Source organism: Onychostruthus taczanowskii, unplaced genomic scaffold (genome assembly GCF_017590055.1).
Source record: "Onychostruthus taczanowskii isolate IOZ18803 unplaced genomic scaffold, ASM1759005v1 scaffold27, whole genome shotgun sequence".
NCBI lineage: Eukaryota > Metazoa > Chordata > Aves > Passeriformes > Passeridae > Onychostruthus > Onychostruthus taczanowskii.
In genome coordinates, this window is record NW_024500017.1 from 2,805,227 (window position 1) to 2,820,759 (window position 15,533).

The following is a 15,533-nucleotide window of genomic DNA, read 5'->3' on the forward strand; positions in this document are numbered from 1 at the left end:
ATCAGTTTACAAAGATAATGTCAGAATACCAAGAAAATCTTCCTACTGAGGGCTTAAGGAGTATTACTGCTATTTGGGACATTCAGATAATATATCTTAAAGGATGATAACATCAGCAAATAATATGTAAAAACATGGAGGTTCAGTCTCCTGGTTCTCTTTCCTTAGATTGAATTTTGAAGATTTCAGCATTCATTTATGTTCATAATGTCTCGCTAGAACCTTTATTCAGAATAAACATTGATTCTGTGTATGTCCCACATGGATTTCTGCCAGGTGCAGTAGTATGTCAAGGGTTTTCTTCTGCAGGAAAACATTTGCTGGGTCACTACTCTGCTGTATCTCCGTATGGAGTTCGAGGTCCGGGCATTGACCAGGGAGTGTCCGGGCCATCGACCACTGGCCTGCTGGTAAGACACTTGCATTAATACAACAGGGCTGATACGCTGGATTTTATCAAAGTCCTCCAGAAGTGTGGACCAGCCAAGCTGCATCGCTTGCTGCTATAGGACAGAGCCACTCCAGCAGAGTGCGCTCCAGTGCACTGACAGCACGGAGGTGCGAGCCAGGAACCTCAGCTCCGCACGCCCCGGCCCACCTTGCTGCTGAAATGTGCACAGCTGGGCTCTGGCTCCTGCCCTGCTCAGTGCTTGCCTCACTTGTGTCCCTTTTAGTGTGGAATCCTCCTTCCTCTGGCTCAGCAGACACTGAGGATTGGTCAAAATTGCCTTTCTAACTGCTATGGGCTGTGTGTGCCAGTTGCCTGTTTAGAAGCCCTACATCGTATTGCCATTGACTGAGCAGAAATTAATGAAGGGAAGAAATTATTCGGGAAGAAATTATTATTGTTATTATTACTATTACTATTATTATTATTTCCTTAGTTGTCACTACCAATTCCTTAATAGTTGCCCATTTAAAAAAAATAAAATAACAAAAATGTGTCTGTTGTTTTTCTCACGCTCTCTACCGTTTGAGCAAGCAATTCTTTCTATAAAGGACATCTTTTTTGAGAGCAAAACTAGTTCTAGTTAAATTTTTGGTAGTACCTATCATGTAGTTAAAAGCATTAAGCTCATATACAGGGTCCAGTCTTTTCCAGATTACTCTCTGTAGTCGGTTTTCAATTTTTTCAAAGTTTATTTTCCAGTTTTTCATTCTTTGTTATTACAGGGCTTTAAATGTACCTACTTCAAAGAAGCAAATGTATGCAAATCCCAGAGAGTTTATAGTCTAAATTTGGCTCAGTTTAAATCTAAAGGATTTGAATTGTTATCACATCTGTTTCTCATGGCAGTATGTGACTACTGTGAAGATCAGCCAGTAATCTTGTCCTCTAATTTATTCTTGAATGTATTTTAAAATAATGCCAGTCTAATTTAATATTATTTATTTTTTCCAGTGTCTATTCTGTTTGATATTTTTCTGTTTCATCTAAAAGGAATGCTTCCTTCCATCAAAATTAAAAATCAAGACAATTCATTTGCATGGTCTAACATTAAGATTAATTGCCTGATACTAAAATGTTTCATTTGTACAGTGGAGATAAATCCACTTCATGAACAAATTGGTATTTAAACTTAAGCATAATTTCAGATAGTCTGCTAAGAATTAAAGCAACTACAGTACAGTAAATAAGGAATATCAAAATACAGTGTGTGTTAGAACTCCTGTCCAATGAGTTCCATCTACTGACCTATCAGTTTTAAAACACCATAAATAAATTTTCTTCATTATTAGTAATACATTATATTACTGCATGGCTCTTTCAAATGTTTGTGATTAAGTCAAATATTTTTCAACCTTTTGCACTTAGGTTCTCATGTAGGTCAATTCTTAAAAAAAAATTTAAAAATCCAGTACTAATATTGTTTGCAGTTTTGGGTTTTTTTGGGTTTTTTTGGGTTTTTTAACTCAGCTTGGAAAGTGCCCTGAATGCCCTGGCCTGAGACAGACAATGTAACTGATCTTCCTGTCCCCATTGTTTTTTCTCAAGAGTTGCCACAAGCACTGATTTGTATGCGGCGCTCCGTACTTTGCTGAATTTGTCCTCGGGCTCTGCTCAGACACATGCATTCCAGATGGTACTTAAAAAGGCAAGTTTGTGACTAGGATGTACACTCTTGCTAGCATATAGCAGATCACATTATGCAGTGACATTTAGGAAGAAACTGAGGCAAGAAGCCCATTTTTGTTTTCGGCTTTGGTCAAGTGTTTCTGTCAGGCAATCATTAATTTGCAAGTGCAGAACAACTTCGTTCATATATAAATAACTTTCTCTTAGGAGCAAGGACAACATGTTTTCATTATTTTGGATTAACTGAAGTAATCATTTTTTCCTGACAAACATTCTCCCTTGAAATTTGAGATCCAAATCCGCTCTTGAGTCACACACCCATCCTCCAGTTCCTTCCAATCTAAGCTGCTTTGCCCAATCACTTCCAAGTACTGGCAACAATAAATTGCTTTTTTGAGCCATCGAACAAGGAATTCAGGATAGTCACAGTCACACTTCTACCATGTGAAGTAGAAGAAAAAATACCATAACGTGTGATTTGATTAGAACCTGTGTACTCTAAAAACTTCAGCATTCCAAGGCAAACCCAAAGTTTGTCCAGTATGTTGGGACCTTGTCTGAGGAACAATTTCAGCCTCTGTTCACAGCAAGTCACCTTTGCTGCAGCTGTACAGGAGAGTTGGAGGTCCTGGAAAGGGACCTGCTGTGCAAGTGCATACGGACAGAAGTTTTCAGCTGTAAGCCGTGACTGCCCTTAGGTCATTGTAGGTGAAATGGTTTCTGAAAGTGGCATTCAAAAATACCACAGAATCACCATGGTACTCTGTTCTGTGCATTAGATAGACATTAGAATACAAATGTTTGCACTCTAGCTGGTAGTTCAGACTCTTGATTTCATTGTGGGCCACCTGCAACAGGTCCCATGTGAAGTACATGAAAATTGAGAATAACTGAAAACACTGATTCTTGCTGCTTGGCCTTTAGTTCACAATACATCCTTTTACTAAAAGCTACAAGCAAAAAAGGTTTATGCTTGCTGGCAATTCTTTATATGGCAAGTCAGAGATGTTTCCTTGAGGATGTCTTGGTTTTGGCTAGGACAGAGTTAACTTTTTTCCAGTAGCTGGTACAGTGCAGTGTTTTGAATTTATTATGAGAATAATGTTGATAACACACTGATGCTTGGTGGTTGCTAAGTAGTGCTTACTTTAAATCAAGGATTTTCAGTCTCTCCTGCTCTGCCAGTGAGCAGTTGCACAGAAAGCTTGGAGGAGCATGGCCAGCATGGCTGGCTGCCATATTCTGTACCATAGAACATCGTGCCCAGTATATAAGTATATAAGAGAATTGCCCAAGAGCCAATGATCACAGGGATGGGCTGGGCATCAGGCAGTGGGATGGTGAGCAACTGTACCATGCATTACTTGTTTTTCATGGGTTTTATTCTTCTCTCTCTCCTTTCCATTACGTTATTTATTATTATTATTATTAATATGAAAAGAGTTATTATTTTCTTTTTTTTCCGTTATTACATTATTCTTATCTCAAACCGTAAGTTTTACTTTCTACAGTTCTTCTTCCCACTGGGATGGGGGTGTGGTACTTTGTTGCCAGCTCTGATTAGACCATGACAGAGGAACACAAAGAGATATAAATGAGGCAAAGAAAGTTTGGATTTCTGAAATTGCCCTGGAAATTCAGCTCTCAGTATTTACTAATCCTGCATAGATGGAATGTTGTTAGGATCTGACACAGTAAATCATGCATCACATAACCAATACAAGTAAACTTGTTTGTACTGGGTTTTCAAGGTTTCTGTGATTTTTGTTTCTTAAAATGAGGAATTTTTTTTCCAGCTGAGGAGAAATAGTATAAGAATTTAAAACTATCTATAGACTTAGCATTCTTGTACTGGCATTTTTGATTCCATTATGATTCTGCTTAATAATTTTTTAAGTATTTAAGTTTATGGCTATTCAAGAAGAAAACTGAAAACATCCTTCCCTTTTCTTCCTAGCACATTTAACCATTTGTAATTTTTTTTTTTTTATTTTTTATTTTTTTTTTTTAGTAATTGCAGCTGATCAGGTGGCGTTTTTCTTTCATACTGGAGCTTAATAGGTTTCATATTTAACCAGTAGACACCTGTAATGCTTCCATGAGCCTAAAGGTTTCTACTTGTTGTTTAATTGCAGTCTTTCTTCTCTCCTGTCTTCTGTTACACTCTTCCCACGCTTTCCTAGCTCTCTCCTCCCAACGTGCTAGCCACAGTTTGTGGTAATTTTTAACTTCTAGAGTTGCTCAAATGGTGTAACTGATGAGGAAACTGGCAGGTAGTAAGTGGTCCGGGGAAAAGAGCACAAGGAAAGCTCTGCAGGGAAGGGAGAGACTGAAGGCAAGCACCAGAAATACAGAAGACACATTGATTTTTAAATATATTTTCAGTCAAATATACCAACTTTTTAAATACTTTGAGTGCTGATGCTCTACAGCAGTTTAATTGAGAGCAGTCTTACAGTAATGTAAATTTTGCAGAAATGAAAGTATACCTTACATCTCTTAGATCTCTGTCAGAACAATGATATTCAAGTAGTAGTTGCCCTGGTAGCAGTTTGATACTGAAATGCAGTTAGGGTAGTTTTACACAGAACCAGAAATGCATGTATTGCTGATGTATTATGAAAATTACATACGAAAATGTATATTGATAATGTCTGAAAACATTCCCAAAATACACTGCACAAGTTTCATAATTTCTTAACAATTGTAATCCACCATATATTTCACTAAATAGAAAACTTTTTAAGAAAAGAGTACATAATTAAATTCGTTAAGGTATCATGAAAGTTTCTTTAACTGTGACTCTGAGCCTAGTACATCTCTGGAAGATAAAAAAACAAACTAACTAGATTTTGGCACACTAGCAATTAGATGGACCAGAAAATTTTAGAATTCATGAGAGAGTAAAGTATATATTGTTGATCCAGTTGTTGTCAGGCAGTTTGATTTGACCTCCCTTTCATCTGACGTCTCAGGCTCCTGTGATGTCAATTCATATAATTATTTTTTTGTGTGTTGACATGAAAGCTGTATTTGGATTGAAACTACTGTTTAACTAATCTACTGTACTTGTTGAACTTATAATACTTGTGCTCTGTTGGTAGGCATGTCTTTTCAGTTAAATTTGTCAAAGACAATCTGGTTCTTTGGCAAGTCACACTTGTCAGCTTTCCAAATTATACTTTCCTGCATTCCAGCATTTGCTCAAAGTGATAACCACGGTGCAAGCAATAACTGTGGAGTGATCTCCCTTCTGATTACATTGCAGCTCCTGTACTGAATGTACTTGTCAGTGCTTCACAAGTCTGGAAGCAGCTTTGCACAGAATAAATCTTCTCCGACAGCAGCTCCCACTGTGGTCCGTCTCTGACACTACAGGGACAATACAGGAGTTAAAGGATATTCTGAGCTGGAAAGGACCCACAGGGATCATCAAGTCCCACTTGTAAGTCAGGCCCATAGAGGGATTAAATCCACAATCCTGGGATTTTTAGCACCATGCTCTATCCAACTGAGTTAATCCCAGTGTTAATACGTAGGTGCTGTTTTGGAAGCCACCATCGGAAGCTGTGCCTGGCTCCCAAAGGTGCTGTTGTGCCCTGGTGACGTATTAAAGACAGAAGGTACAGGTTGTATCCTGCTCTCAGACACTGTTCTTGCAGCACAGAAGACTCTTAAAAGAGTATGAAAAATTATATCAGGATTATACTTTGATACAATTGTAAGTGATGTCTGGAAACAAATCCTGATTTCATACTCAGAGTTCTATTGACTTCCAATTTAGCTTGTTAAGTGTCCTCCGAGTCTTCATAGAAGCCATCCTGCAAAAGGTGGTGTTTGAAAGGGGAGTGAAGAGACAAGCAATCCTCTTCCCCAAGATGATCATGTAATTCAAAATAAATTACATTCTCTGTATGCAGGGGCATCATGGTGAAATAAAAATCATCATATTGAACATGGATGAAACATCCCCATTAGTGTGACATGAATAAAGTGGATATTCCTGCTGCAAGGTAATCTTGCAGGCAAGGCTGAAGTCTTGAGAAGAATTGTGGAATAGAGATTCTGAGTCAAACTATGTAACATTAATGGATGTTGAACAAGGTTGTCCAGTGGCATAAATCAGCCTGCCATTAAATCAAGTACTGGAAGTTAGTAGAAATACAGTATTTCATATCAAATGAGTATCAGGTCTTTAAAACTTTTAGGAGTAAAAAAGCTGTTTCCTCACTGAAATTATCCTTTTTTTTTTTACCTATGCACTTTTTCTTTGTGTGTTCTTATATTTCACAATTCCTATTTGCAGTTGCTTTACACTTCAAAGTTGTAATTTAAATATTTTCAGTACAAATTGTCTGGGACTATCTGTTGAAATTTTCTCCTGGATATTTTAGTGTTATATGTAGGTATGGGTATATTTGTTTCTTTGATCAAGTAGGACAATTAATTACAGCATTTAAGTGGGTGATGTGATTTATAGAGAATTATGATGGAAGTTAGTGAGATGCAGTGGATGAAAATAGCTATTAAATAAAGAATGAAGCCAAAAGCTGTTCAGCCATAAAAACCTATGTATTATATATACAGCATAATAGCCATACTACTTAATTTCTAGTACTATTAAAAATGTCAGTGTATTTTTTCTATCTTCATAATCATGAATGATTTTTACAGGATGTTGTAATTTCGTTATGTTAATAATAAAAATCTGTTTTATATAAGATAACCCCACAAACAATAAATTTTTGTAGATGAATGAATCATACTTTATATGAAGGGTGCATTTATAAATACTTAATGTAAAATTAATAGATTATCAATAAATGTTATAAGTGAATTACATATAGAATAAGCTGAAGGTGCCTGGAATCATGTAAGCGGAAGATGTTAGAGATTTTCATATCCCAAGGTCATAAGGAAGCCATAGACATACTGGCTGTTACAGCAGTCTTGAAGGGTGACCAGGATGTAGTTTGATGTACATTTGTAGACTGATGAACCAGAGAAGTCTCCTCTGGTGGTCACGCTTCTGCATACAAATGATGTGACCTGGAACAGATCAGCAATGGTAAGGGCAGAGATGCTCAGGAGATGGAGAATCTCTTTTCATTTGTCCTCTGCTTAACACTGGTGAGGTCACATTCCAAGCACTTCATAAAGGCTGGGCCTGAGCCTGTAGCAGGGAGCTGTCAGCAGACTGCAGAGGACTTCTAAACCCTTTGGTGAGGGACCTGGAGGATGTGGCATATGAGAATAGGCAGAGCAAAGTGGACTTCAGCCAAGGGAATAGCAGGTTCCAGTCACCTCCAAGAGCAGTCTTACACTGCTGAAAGGGACTTTAGAAGAGATAGGGTAGTAAAAGAACAAGAAGCAGCAGTTGCAGGAAAACAGGATTGGAAGGTGATTTATTTTAAAACATTGCTGATTTCACACATACTCTCTCAGACTTCCACAGACAAGCACCAGAGCATATATACCCAGGTAGTCTGTCCAGCACACAGGTATCAGGATGCTTGAAAACAGGTGTTGAAGGACAATGACACTGCCTATTGAGGCCTCATCTTCTCTCCTGGTCTCTTCTTAGGTTGAGAGCTAAAGCTGATTTTTTTATCCATGCCTTTCTCTATCCTTTAGAGCATCAGAGCAATGAGTTTTTCAATCCTATCCCACATCTCACCTCTATGAGCTGTTAGCATTTACTCACTCCTTTTTGTCTCTGATGTGAGTGTCCTAAGAAGCTGCTATCTGTGTGTTATAATAATGAACTTCTAATCTCTAGATGCCTTCAATGCATTCAGCATATTCAATACATTCATACCCTCTGGGGAATGGGGCACTCCTGCCAGCTCAGCAAACTTACTGAGGAGGCTGTTATGTCCCACCTCTGAGGCAGAATATCTGAGGTTCTTGTTAATAGATACTTTGGGGTGAATTAGAGTGAAATGACACTGGATGACCAGTGCATATATGAGGCAGGTTTATTTTAAAACAATTTGATTGCAAGAGAAAGGAGATATGTAGCCTGGGATCTGCTGTTCAGCCAGTTCTCAATCCACCTCACTGTCCGCTCATCCAGTCCACACTTCCTGAGTTTGCCTGTGAGGACATTGTGAGTGACAGTGTAGAAAGCCTTGCTGAAGTCAAGGGAGACAATATCCACTGCTATCCCCTCATCTATCCAGGTAGTTGTTTCATTGTAGAAGGTAAGTAATTTTGGTTGCTTCCTTAAATGTAAATCATGTTTGAGCGACCTGACTACCTTCTTGTCATCCATGTGGATAGAGATGGTCTCCAGAATCAGGTGCTTCTTTCCTGTTCCTAGGTCATTCCTATGGCTCTTCTCCCTCCTTTGTTACTTCCCGCTGCTGCTTCCATAGCCTGAAATCTGTCCTTGCCTTGAACAGCATGGTTAGATTTGGTGATCTGGTTAGATCTGATGATCTGCCGTAACTTCTGCAGCTTGCCTTTCCTGTAATCATGTGACAGTCACAGGAATTGTCTTTGTGAAAATAAAAAAGACTTTGGAAACTCTTCTAGAAAACATTTATGCTCAGTACTGAGCACCAGGGATAGTGGCCTCTTGGGAGTCTGTTATGTGAGTGGTGAAGCAAGAAAAATTGCAAGGAGTGGAAAAGACATCTGGTTTTACCAGTAAGAAAACAAAATTTGATTGAAAAGTACACAAACAAAAAAAGAATAGGTTAAAGAGTAGAAAAACATTCATAGCTAGAAGGGTGTGTTTATATTAATTAAAAGAAGATATAGTAAGGACAGTGTCTTGTCTGTCTGAGATTTTTTCTATAAAAAGTAAAAAGCAACTGAAGAATCTGTATAGTAATTATAAGGGGTTTGCACTAAAGCAAGAAGAACAACCAATGCAGAATATGAAATGAGATAAGAACAGGAACATAGTGAATAGCAATCATCTTTGTAAAGCATAAAACGTTCAGAAATAAATAATTTGAAATCACATTTTCAGAAGAAATGTTAAAGGCAGTTTGAAGTGGAACAGATAGCTAAATGCTTAAGTCCATAAGTGGGTATTCCCTATAAGATGGACTTCAAAAAGAAAAAAATTAGTTTTGCTAATTTACTAATTTACTGGTCCTTTTGATGACTGATTCCTAAAAAGAGCAAGGAAGTTTCCTGAAGGGAGTAGATGAAATTTGCCAGAGATTTCCCCTCAAATTTCGATTTAGACATAGATGCAATTCACTATAGTGTCTGTCATTCTGGAGACTGGAGAACAAATGTTAATATCTAGATAATTCTGAGCCTGGTATTATAAAGCCTGGTATTATTAAAACATTCAGAGAACCCATCAGAAATGGTACTATATAAGACTAACTTTGTGTTGTGATGTTATTGAAAAGGTGGGTGATTGAAAAATACTTTGAAATGAGTGATAAGAAATTAGTTCAGCTATAGTTAAGTTGAAGTATAAACCAAAGCAGCTTCTAAGGGCCACAATTGCAAAAGGTCAGTTGATGTGGTATCATACATGCAGTATGTTAATGAAAACAGAAAATGAAATCATCAGCTGAATCAGAGTTATCTCCAGCATCTAAATGAAGTGTCATTAATGTCTGAAATGTTGTGGTTATGCCTTCATATGAAAGTAAATGTCTCATAAGGCTAAAATGTATTGCCTCTTCCCAAGTGCCAGAAATGCCTTGCCTGCTCTGTCCCTTGAACCTTGCATTGTCTAGAGGAAAGCTGGATGGCGTGGGCTGAAGTTGTGCCAGGAGCAGGTTTGCAGTTCAGCCTGGGAGGTGGGAGTACTGAGAGAGTCAGGAGAACAGGGAAGCTGTTCATGTCAAGAAACTAAAAAGGATTGTTGTCTTTAAACAAAAGCAGAGAGGTATACAATGCAGTTTGTTTTTTGCAAGAGAGGTAAATGCCAGTGAAGGTGAAAATTTACTTCAGACAACTACCAGCAATGACACAAGGACAAACTTGGATAACTTTTCACAAGAAAACTGAGGCTAGAAATTAAAATTTCCAAAGGTGAGAAAACTGTGATTCTAGGATAGGAAATCTAAGAGTCAAAAAAACTCTGGAACTGTTTTTCATACAAAAATTGGTTAGTTTGTATAGGAGGTAATATACATGATTGGCAGATTGTTTCCTATTTGACCATCCTAAAACCTGTGATTTTATTTCCTAAATTTTTACAGATAATTCAAGAGGAGCATTTAAATTTCAAACACAGATATCTGAAAAGTGCATAAGCTGTTTTGTATCATTTCAGTACAAAAAAAATTAGTAACTTTTCTGTATTTTTTCTATACTCATACTGTGATGGAGATTATTATATTTGTTCCTAAATTATACTCTGATAGGCCTAGTTCTGAACTGCTTTCTCAATCACAGCTTCCTGTAAGCTGTGAGAATCTAGTCAGCAAAGGAGCAAAGCAATCAAACTGTGATCAAAAGACAGAGAGGTTGGGTCTGAGTGATGATTAAGAAAGGAATACTGCAAGACAAGTGATACAAGAGGGAAACATACACCATTAGCCAAGTGCAGACCCAGGGTGCAAGGAAACAGGGTTTTTTATGTCTCCAGCTACTATCCCAAAAGATCAATGGAAAAAGTCTTATTTATATCTTTGGGATTTCAAGTGTCTGCTAGAATTTATCTGCTGTAAGTTTTCCTAGACTAAGTTTGTAAACTTGGCCCTCTAGCCTTAAATAAGCGGACAAGATTGAGGAGATGAAAATGCAGCCTGCCTCTAGTCTGTAATAGGCTGCCAAATTTAGCCACGAGCAAAAGCTTGCAGTGGAACCTTCAATACAATTAGAAGGCAATATCTGTAAAATTAATTAAAACATGAAGCATCTAATACAGAGGCTGATGCAGGGTATTCATGATCAGATTTAGATCAAGAGCTGAGTAAGGTATGTAAAACATGTTATTTATCTACATAATGTCCACAAATTTACACAGATTTTTCTGCAGTATTATAAACCCTGTATATCATTACATAAAACCATTACTCCTGTGTTAGGAAAACAAGGGAACATTTTCTCCTATATGCAGGTTGTTCTCCAAACTGTCTGCCCCACAGTTCTTTACTTCAGGGCTTCCAGCATCTTCTATTAAAAACTACTAGTCAGAGTTTTATTCTGTGATACTATGATAGCAAATTTTAATACAGAAAACAAATTTTAATATGGAATATACATTGTCTGTAGAAATAGCAGCAACATGAAAGCAATAGAAGAAAGTAAAATATGATGCACAGCAATAAAAAAATGCAGTAAAATAAATTGGCACTACCATACTGGTCTCCTTTCCTTGTAGGTCTGCAAACTTATCTGTTACATTGCAAAACATTTTTCAAGCTTGTGTTCTGTTTAAGGTGATGCAAAACGTAAAGGAGCTCCTGACTCTGGTGATCCTGAAGGTATTTTAGAATCAGTTGTAATTTGATGGAGGAGCTTTCATGCTCACTTTGATAAAAAACTAGCAGTAGTTTCAAATTCAAATACTGCAACCCAAAATTTCATCTTACAGTTAGGAGAGAAAAAGAGAATTATCAATTTCTACCTCTTGTTCTTCCTTTCCCTAAAGTGCCCTTCCTATTACTAGAAATAACGTTATGTGCCTGATGTTGAGATAAAGTGGGGCTAATCAGATCTAAATATGTACATGTATAGATGATTTATATATAGATGTATATGTATATTTGCAAAAGCTCAGGTCAGTGAAAATGTTTACATATGGTACTATAATGATTATGTTTAATATGCAGGAAGCCATATTAAAAACGCACATGCAGAAATACTTAAATCTCATTTCCTATCTAATTGCGTCTCTGTTACTACACATTTCCTCTACCCTCACCTGGGAGAGCACTAGCCTCCCTTACAGCCCCTAGCTCTTCTCCTTTTCTCAAAATGTTTCTCCCTCATTTCCTAAAAGCCTTTTTTTGACCCAGTTTGTCCTCAGTTTTCTCTCTTGGACAGGGCAAAAGGAAACATGTACTGTGGCTGATTCTGAGCTGCCAGGATGCTGGTTCCTTGGATGTACTGGGGTACTATTCCATGGATCATACTGTAGGTATTTTAGAATCAGTTTTCATTTGCTGGAAATTTTCATTTTCATTGCTGCCTGTAATAGTTATATCAAAAAAAGCTGCATGCAGTAATTTCAAATCTAAATATTGCTGCTGAGGGGCTGCCAAACAACAGGTAACTTGAGCTCACTTGTCTTCTCCACTGGCTATACCATATTTAATCCTTCCTTCTTTTTGCATTTACAGCTTTTCCAAAATCTTCCAGGAACTTCCAGCTGCAGAGACTTCAATCCCATTTACCTTTCTTTTTTTTTTCAACTGGCCATCTGCTTCAAAACTTATTAGGGAAGGATTGACAGAGAACTTAATTAAATAATCCTAATTTCCTTTCAAATTCAGGCTATCCGCTTGCTCTGCTGTAGGCAGCATTTCACAGAGAAAGCCAAACACAGATCAGTAGGATCACTCTTATATTGTGCCAGACTCCAAATTCATGCTTCAAGTCATTAGAAAACTAGCGCTCCTAAACACATCCAGATTGCTTAACATGTGATAAAAAAATCAGTATTTTTTCTATCTTGTGACTCCCTCTATTGCAAGAAAGAGATAAATTGACTTTGCTTGAAATCACCTGCCTACGTACCTATGCATATTCTGGTTTCACTCTAGAAACTCTTGCTTATCTCCAACCAATATATATCAGTCTCAACATCAAGAGCTGTTTTTCCAGTTAGTAACTACATCTATTAGTGTGAACATTTAACAAGCTAACTGGAGCACAACAATCCCACTTATTTTCTTACCATTATCACTGTAATGTTTTGAGAATGAAAGCCATATATGTATACACACCCCCTCGCATCCTATTCTGAGGTCTCTGTGAATAACCAGAACAAGGTTTTGCATAGACCTTTTACTATCTGCCAGCACAGCAGAGAAGTTCACCAAGTTAATGATTACTTTATTTATGATAAAGAAATATTTTTGATAAACATTATTTTTAATAAAAATTAAGATTTATTTTTGATTTTTTTGATTAAAAATTTTGATAAAAATTAAGATTTTCTTATACAGGAACAAACCAGTATTTATTGTGATAATACTGCTTTGGAGGTAAAATTTATGCCACAAAAACCCACCTGAGTTCTGATTCAAAATCTAAATATTCTTAGAGATGTCATAACTAATATGTAGAAATCCCAGAGCTCTGAGCTTTCCAGTAAACTTTCTGTATATAATATGCTCAGCTTCCAGCAGTTAAACACCACATGCTGTTATAGATTTGGTTTTAATGTTCTTTCTAAGTAAGGTAAGTTTAGCTTAGCACAGAAAAAAAAAACCAAAACAGAACAAACCAGACTGTAGGAAAGCACTTGCAAATAAGTGGTGATGGGGAAATGTCCAAAATGACCCAGAGAGAGTCCTGAAGTCAATTTCTATGAGACCTAATTATAGTAATATTAATAGTAATTATAGTAATATTAATACTAATTATAGTAACATTATTTAGAAGCACAGAAATCTCAATCATGTGTGGGGAGGGAGAAAAGTAGCTATTAGTTCTATTCACTTGCATGAATTGCACTACTTCATATTCATAATTTATCCTTATGTATTATTTGTTTATGTTTTCCTCAAATATCAGTGGAATGCTGTTGTTTTCTTAGTAATGAAAGAAAGTGAGTGAACAGGTATATGGCATTAAGCATCTCCTGCATGACTGTGTTGACAGTTTGGTAAGGAGAAGGTGGAGGTGGATATCTGGTTTTAACTAGTGAGGTTTGCAGAGTTAAGCTGAAGGAGTGGACTAAGCTGGCCTCGGGTCTTTGCACATTGGAGTCCAGCCTAGGTTAGCAGCAGCATTGACTTTACTTTTATGATCCAACAGGACTGAGGTAACAGCAGTTAAACCAGTAAATGCAGAAATAACCAAGCAGCTGCACTTCAGAGTAGGGCTTGGACCTGCGAAGACTGGGGAAAAAAGGTATTTTTTGCATTCAGCTGAGAGTGGTGTTACAGCTGAGCAGAGTGTGTGGGGTGGACAAGAAAGCTAAACTATAGCAACTTGACTTTACAGGTTAGCCAGACTCCTGCTGTGCTAGTTTGGATACTTGTTTGGAATCTTGACATTGATGGTTTGGAACAGAAACCCTTCAGTAACTTTGGTCTGACACACAGGCTCTGTGCATATCTTCATGCACCACAATACTATGAACAGAATTATCAGGGAATATGGTGCATAGACCTGAATGTCAAAAACCAAAGCTAAATGGTTTTGTACTGAAATTAATTAATAAACATAGCAGGTGAACACTTGGATCCAATACTTCATGCTGACTGATGTTTTTAAGTTGCCAGTTAAAAGTAAGCAGAAACATGGTCATTAAGGGCAGGTTTTCTCCTTGGGCATAGACAGGTGACTTAGCAGAATCTGTTTGAACAGCTGAAATCCTATTTTACTATGGTTTTTTAAACAGTTTATTGCTTCCATAAAATCAACATCTGGTTTCCTCTGCTATAAAAAAAGTCTCTAAGAGGTACCATTTCAGGCAATTATGAACTTGCCTTATACTTAGTTAAGTATGGCTTATCTTATGTCAAGGTATGACAATATACTTAGTGCTGTACATGACATTGAAAATCCAGTTTAGTGGAGTTTAGGCTGGGATCCATCACACATGCTAACCCTTTGTCCAGGTTGCCTGAAGTGGAACAGGGTCACACTTGGTTCAGCTGTGGTCTCCCAGCAGGTGTTTGGTGGCCTGGATAGAATTTGAGTGTTTTTCTGACATTCTTTTGTGCAGTGCTGTGCTGTGGCTCACTCTCAGGATGTGCCTGTCATTCTCCACTCTTTATAGAAAGTCCCTCTGGGAAATGACTTCTCCCATAGGTACCTTGGATGTTTACCTAAATAAAGACAGAGTGAATCTGAGCATTACAGCAGCCCCAGTGCAACGTTACTTTTGTGGTGAGCTTTATCTCACCCATGTTCTGGCATGTAGAGGCTGAGCTTGTCTCACCTAGCTGTCTCCACATTTGGTGAGCTGACACAGGTTCATCCAGAAGTCAGTTCCTCTTGTTTGTGCCAAACACACTTCTTGAGGAGTGTGTCTTTGCCTTGTGAAGACACTTGTCTCCCTCCACTGACTGGACAAGTTCTCTGGACAGCTGGTTTAGACTAGATAGCCAACTTTTAGATTAAAAAATGTGAAGATAAATGCACCATGGATGACCACATAAAGGTCCATTTAGAAAGTTTAGAGACATTACCACTGATAGTGCTGGGTACAGATGTACATCTTAGGAAGAGATCTGTGTGACAGGAGATGAAAAGGGCTGTTATCATAGCAGCTGTATTTTCCTCAAGTAGGTCTTGATTTCAACATCTATCAGAAAAGACATATGAGTACAGAAGAAAACTTTCATAGTTTTGGGCC